Source organism: Castor canadensis, chromosome 9, assembly GCF_047511655.1.
Source record: "Castor canadensis chromosome 9, mCasCan1.hap1v2, whole genome shotgun sequence".
NCBI classification, from domain to species: Eukaryota; Metazoa; Chordata; class Mammalia; order Rodentia; family Castoridae; genus Castor; species Castor canadensis.
The window spans coordinates 114,545,518-114,552,329 of NC_133394.1; positions in this window are offsets into that span (position 1 = coordinate 114,545,518).

Sequence of the window (6,812 nt, forward strand, 5' to 3'; positions counted from 1 at the left end):
TAGGACTTGTGGGAGGGGCGCAAATATTGAGATTATAGCATTGGCTTAGAAATAATGGCTATTTAGATTTGAATATGTGGCAGACATTTCTAAAAAACACATGAACCTGCCATTTATTCATAAGTGAGGCTGTTATTTAAAAAAAAAAAGACCGAGAGCATTTGTCAAATTATAAAATTTGAGTTTCCAAGTAAAAATCAGAATTTTTTAGAACTTGGTGAGTTTGGCAACTTTCTAAGACTTGAAGACTTTTTGGTAAGATTGGTGGTATTTTATCAATATAAAATTTGTATATATATGTTAATATATAGATTTATATGTGTTAATATATATGTTAATCATTTATTGATGTGTATGTCTGACATTTTAAGAAACTACCAAATAGGTCTCCATTGTAGCTGTACTATTTAGCATTCCCACTAGTGTTTATATATGTACATATAATGAAATATGAGCACATTTGGAAGATCTGCATAACTCTGTGAACAAATATTTTCCAAAAGACCATGCTGCTATAAAATAATACATGAAGAAGACCCATTCAAAGTGTACAATGAGCCAATGGATTTTGATATAATAGATTATGAAAAGTTTGTTAATTTAGTTTCAGATTCTACACTGCTCCTTTAAGAAAATACCACTTGTCAAGCCTGATGTGATATCAAACATCCCTATAATTACCTGAAAAGGCCATTAAAATATTTCTCCCTTTTCCAACTATATACTTATGTGAAGGTTGATTTTCTCTGTATTCTAAAGCTAAAACAACACAATGCAACACACTGAATGCAGCAAATAGAGATGAAAATTCAACTGTCTTTCATTAAGTGTGACATAAAACAGATGTGCACAAATGTCAGGCAATGACACTTTTCTCACTAATTTGTTTTGGAAAATATAGTTATTTCTTTAAGTGGCTTTATTAACGTATAATTGAAATACAATAAACTGCACATGTTTAAAGTCTATACTCGATACATTTTGGCATGTGACTACATCTATGAAACCATGACTTCAATTAAGATAATGAATCTGTCCACCTGCCCCCAAAGTTTCCGTGTGTTCATTTTTTATTCTCCTGTTTCTACTTCCCACTGATTTCTAGACAACTAATGATTTCTTTCTGTCACTCTATTTTACTTTGCATTTTCTGGAATGTTTTATAAATACAATCACAGACTAAGCACACTTTTTGTCTGCCTTTTTTCATAGCATAATTATCTTGAGAGTCATGTTTTTGCATGTATGAAAACATGCATTTTGTGTTGCTGCATACTCTATCATTGTATAGACAGAGTATAATTTGTTTCTCTGTTCACCTGTTTTTGGGCATTTGAGTTGCTTTCAGATTTGGGCTATTACAAATAAAAGCGCTATGAATATTCATGCTGAAGTCTTTGTTTGGACATCTCCTTTCACTCCTTTTTGGTAAGTACATAGAAGAGAAATGGCTGGGCAGGATGCTAAGCACATACTTAACATTTTCAGAAACTGCCTAACAGGTCTCCAAAGTAGTGGTACCATTTTAGATTCCCACCAGTGAATGAAATTTCAAGTTCCTGCACCTCACGACCCACACCTGGCCATGTGAATTTAATTTAATGACTGATAATGCTGAGCATATTTTCTTTTTTTTTTTTTTTCATTTTTCTTTTATTATTCATATGTGCATACAAGGCTGAGCATATTTTCTTGTCTTATTTGGCATTCATGTGTCTTCTTTGAAGTGTCTATTCAAATATTTTTCCATGGGATAGCCTGCTACACACCTAGATTATTTGGGACACCCTGTATTTGTGGTCTGACGTTAACTGAGGTATTGTTACATGGTATATGAATGTGAGGATAACTCCTTGAGCCAGTCCTCCAGGGGACCACCAACAGGTCAAAACAAACCACAACTCATAGGAATCAGGTCTGTTCTGTTCCCCTCAGTACTAAGGATCTTTCTTGGGCAAGTGGAATCTTGTTTTCAAGGTTCTCCAGAGCAAAGTGTGGGAGATGGGGCCAGGGTAAGACAAAACACCTCAGAGAAGTTTCTTTGAGTGTCAAGCATGTTTTCTTGATTAAGCATTCATCTGGTTGCTGTATATTTTAAAATTAGTTTATTTTAAGACTGATTATGACAGTTTTTGTGGGTTTTTTTGTTGCTTTTTGGAAGAAGACTTTGGAGTTCCCTCCTGACCCTGTTCACTGACATTCTTCAGTTTATTCATTTTCATTCTCATCTTTTTTATTTTCTTTTTTGCTCTTCCTTTTCCTAGGTAAGGACTGAGCTCACTTAACTGGGTGTTTCTTCTCTGTGTGCTTCAAACATCCCCCTAAGGAAAAATTTGGTGGCATCCCTCCAATTTTTCAGTGTGTTTTCATTTTTACTCAGCCCAAAATGTTTTGCAATTTCTCTTTTGATTTCTTCTTCACGCTTGGATTATTTTGAAACATGTTATTTAGTTTCCAAACCATAAGAGATTTTCTAGATACTACTACTAATTTCTAATTTAATTTTTGATGTTAGAGAACCTATAGTATATTATAAATCATTTTAGATATATTTAGATTCATGTGAGAGCCCAGAATATAATCCATCTTGGTGAATTTTCCATGTGTATGTGAAAAATCTACATTCTACATAATGAAACCCATCAAACACTGTTGAAAAAGGGGAAGAGGAAGGGGACTATCACATTGGAGGGGTTAAACTTGCTAAAAGAGCATTGTACGCATGGGTGGAATTTCCACAATGGCCCCCCCACCCCGCCCCCGTGCCATATTACTAACATAGACTAACTCAAAAGTCTAACAAAACTATTTAAAAATCTGCATATTCTACTTGTGGGTGGAATGTGTGACATGTCAATTACGTCAAGGTGGTTGATACTGTTTTCAGGTCTTCACTTTCCTTTCTGATTAAAATTTCAGCTTATAATAGATTTGTCTAGTTTGTCTTTTAGGTCTGCCAGTTTTACTTCATGTATTTTGAAACTCTATTAAAGGGTAATCATGTAGGATTACTGTTCACTTTCTTGATTCATTAGCCCCTAGATCACTGTAGAATGGTCTTCTTTATCCAACCGATAAGGAGCTCTACCGTCTGGTGTTAGCATAGCCTAGCTTTCTTTGGAGTGGTGTCAGCGTGATCTACCCTCCTCTATTTGTTTACCTTCAATCTATGGGTATCTTTATATTTTAAGTAGTTTTTTTCTTAGATAGCATAGAGTTGGGTGTTGCTCATTTGTTGTGTGTTTCCAATCTGCAAACTAGGGTTAGACCATCATATTATATGGGATTATTGACGTGGTTTCATTTATTACTTTTTTTTTTTTTTTACAGTACTGGGATTTAAACTCAGGCTTCATGCTTGCTAGGGGGGTGCTCTACCAACTTGCGCCATGTCTCTAGCCCTTTGCCCAGGGCCAGCCTTGGACCACAGTCTTCCTACCTATGCCGTCTGCTAACTAGGATTGCAGATGTGTTCCACTGTGCCAGCTTGTTTATTGAGATAGAGTCTTGCTAACTTTTTGTCCAGGCTGGCCTCGAATCACAATTCACCTGATCTCAGTCTCCCAAGTAGCAGGGATTACAGGTATGAGTCAACATGTCTGGCCAACATGGTTTCATTTAAATCTACTATTTTGCTATTTGCTTTCAATTTATTCTCTTTATCTTTGTTTCCTTTTTCTGTTTTTTTTTAATGGTTGAGGAGTTTTTATATTTCCATTTTCTCTCCTTTTCCTGTAATTCTAGGCTGTGTTATTTTAGTGCTTGCCTTAGGGTTTGACCTGTAACTTAACACAGTCTACCTTCAGTACTGCTTTGTGTATAGCATGAGAGCTTTGCAACGGTTTTGCACTTTTCTCCTCCTGACTTGAGTGCTATTGTCATATGGTTTACTTCTACGAAAATGTACACCAATCCCACAATGTATTCATATCAATTTTATTTTAAAAGTCAGTTATCTTCTTAAATTTAAATATTTAGATAATGAGAAAATTACCTAGGTAGTTACAATTTCTGGTGTTTCTCCCCCCACACACCTTTTTTTGGTGGGGATTTGGTATTCTCCTGTTTAAGTAAGTCCAACAGACTTAAAATTTCTGCTGGTAATGAATTTTTTCAGCTTTTCTGTCTGTAGAAGTCCTAATTTGTCTTCTTTTCTCAAAGATTTTTTTTTGGGCAAAGAATTCTAGGTCAACTCTTCTTTCTTTAAAGATGACAGAGATGTTACTGTACTAGCTTCTTGATTGCATTATTTCTGATGACGTGTTTTTCTGTAAATAATGTGTTTTTTTCCTTGGTGTTTTTGATATTTTCTCTTTCTTATCATCTTTAGGCAATTTGATGATGACGTCTTGCTGTTTCTTGATATCCATGAATTTATGTGGGTTTATAATTTTCAATTTTGGATAATCACTAAAACAATGTTTAATGTACAAATTCTCTCATCTGGGTCAATGCAAATTCATTGATTTTACTCATTCTGGATTTATTTTTCTACTTCTTTGTATGCCTGGTAATTTTTAAATTAAATGCCAGATAATGTGAATTTTACCTTGTAGGATCTTGGATAGTTTTGTATTTCTAAAAATACTCTTTTATTCTAGCATGCAGTGATGTCACTTTAGTTTGAGCTCATAGAAGTCTTGCTTTCAAGGTTTGTGAAGTTGGGTCAGAGCACTATTTTGTCTAGAATGAATTTCCCCCCATACAGAAGCTTAACATTCTGTCCAGAGTGCTGGGAATTCCTGCTCTGGTTGTTGAGACTGGCCTTATGTGAGCAGTGGGCTCTGCTGGCTCTAGTGCTTTTCAGATGGTCTTTCCTGGCCTTGGGAAATTCCTTCACACACAAGCTGCTCAGTATTCATCTGAATACTTGACAGAGCCCTCGATGATCACTGGGGTTTACTTCTTAGCTGACTCTGTCCTCTTTGGCACCTTGTCCCGTGTCCTTTGTCTTACTCCCAGCTTCATCTCTTCAACTCAGGGACATGCTACCCTTGGGTTTTTTTCTCTCTGTGCCATTGCCTAGCAACTTTATGTGGTATGTGCAGATTTAAATCTATAATAAAGGCCCTTAACAACAACAAAAAAGACACCTGACCCTAAGAGTAAACTGATACAACTGTGGGGCTCAACTCATTTATTTCTCTCTCAGGGATTGCTGTCTTTTGCCCAATATCTGGAGAGATGTTTTATATATTTTGTCTCTCTCTTTTTAAAGTTCAGTTGGGATGGTATATCTGATTTTTGCTACTCCTTCTTGATTGGAAGTGATTATCTACAATACAGTTATAATTAATAAAATATAGTTTTACATTAACATGTAATGTTTTTAAAATGAATTAAAAATAAATATTTTAAATTTCTCTTTTCAGTTTGTATTTGGTAAACATCAATAGAACTATTAACCCATAAAAACAATAGGTTTTTTTTTTTGTGACTCCTAAATAGTTTTTCTTTTAAATTAAGAGACATCACTTTTTAGACCAGTTTTGGATTTATAGTAAAACTGAGTAGAAAGCACAAAGTTCCCACATATCCCCTCTCACCCCTAGTTCCTCCCCTATAATCAGTGTCCTGTGCCTGTGTGACATACTGGTTACAAAAGATGAAGCATCATCAGGCAAAACTCAAAGCTTACATTCGGGTTGGCTCTTTGTGTTTACATTCTATGGATTTTTGATGATTATATAAAGGCATGTTCACCATTATGGTATCATGCAGAATAGTTTCATTACTTTAGAAATCTCCTGTGTTCTGCCTATGTGTTCCTCCATCCCCTAAACTTCTGGCAATCACTGGTCATTTTACTGTTTCCATAGCTTGTCTTTGTCAGAATGTCATGTAGTTGGAACCACAGCCTTGGGATCTCCCTCACACATACAAGCTGCTCAGTATTCACTGAATACTTGTTGGTACCCTTGATGATCAATAGCGTTTACTCGCTATATATTTTTTGGTAGGAACTCCGAGCCTGAGATGGCTTGAAACATGATTCTCCTATTTATGCTTCCTGGATAGCTGGGATGACATGGGTGCCACCATGCCCAGCTTATCAGCTTATTTGTTGAGATGGGGGGGTCTCTCAAATTTTTTACTTGGCTGACCTTCATCCTTGATTCTCCCCATCTAGACCAAGTACCTAGGATTATAGGCTTGAGTCATTACACCTGGCTTCTTTTACTTAGCAATATTCATTTAAGTTTCTGTCTTTTAATAGCTTGATAACTTCTTTTTATTGCTGAATAATATTCTATTGTTTGGATGTACCATCCACCTATTGAAGGAGATTTCACTTTTTTCTAAGTTTTTGCTATTATAAATGAAGCTGCCATAAATATTCATGTGTCCTCAATACCTCTAGGAGTGTAAGGGGTTCTTGCAATAAAAATATCTCAGAACCACTAGGCTGGGGGCAGTACCTCTAATGAAAGGGGAAAGGAAATCTCTCTGTGCTCCAATTGCTATATGTACTTTCATTGATGAGCTAATAAGTTCGTTCAATAGATACTAGGTGATTTCTTCCTTTATATCATGTGCTTAAGGAACACTTAACTTAAGAAGATATAAGAAATACTTCTTAAGCAGCTACCATGTCATACATTCCATGGAAGAGGTGAGTACAAAAGTGGTTACCAGTATCATGGTCCCCAATTGGATTAGAGTTGCAGCAATCTGATAGAGTCTAGTAGTCTACCTAGTTTAAGTGAAAATGCATCTCTTTCCAAATTCTATTGCATTTCTAATTATTTTGGATAGGAAATCGACACTTTCACCAATTTGGTGACGTTTTAATAGATTTTAAAACAACACTA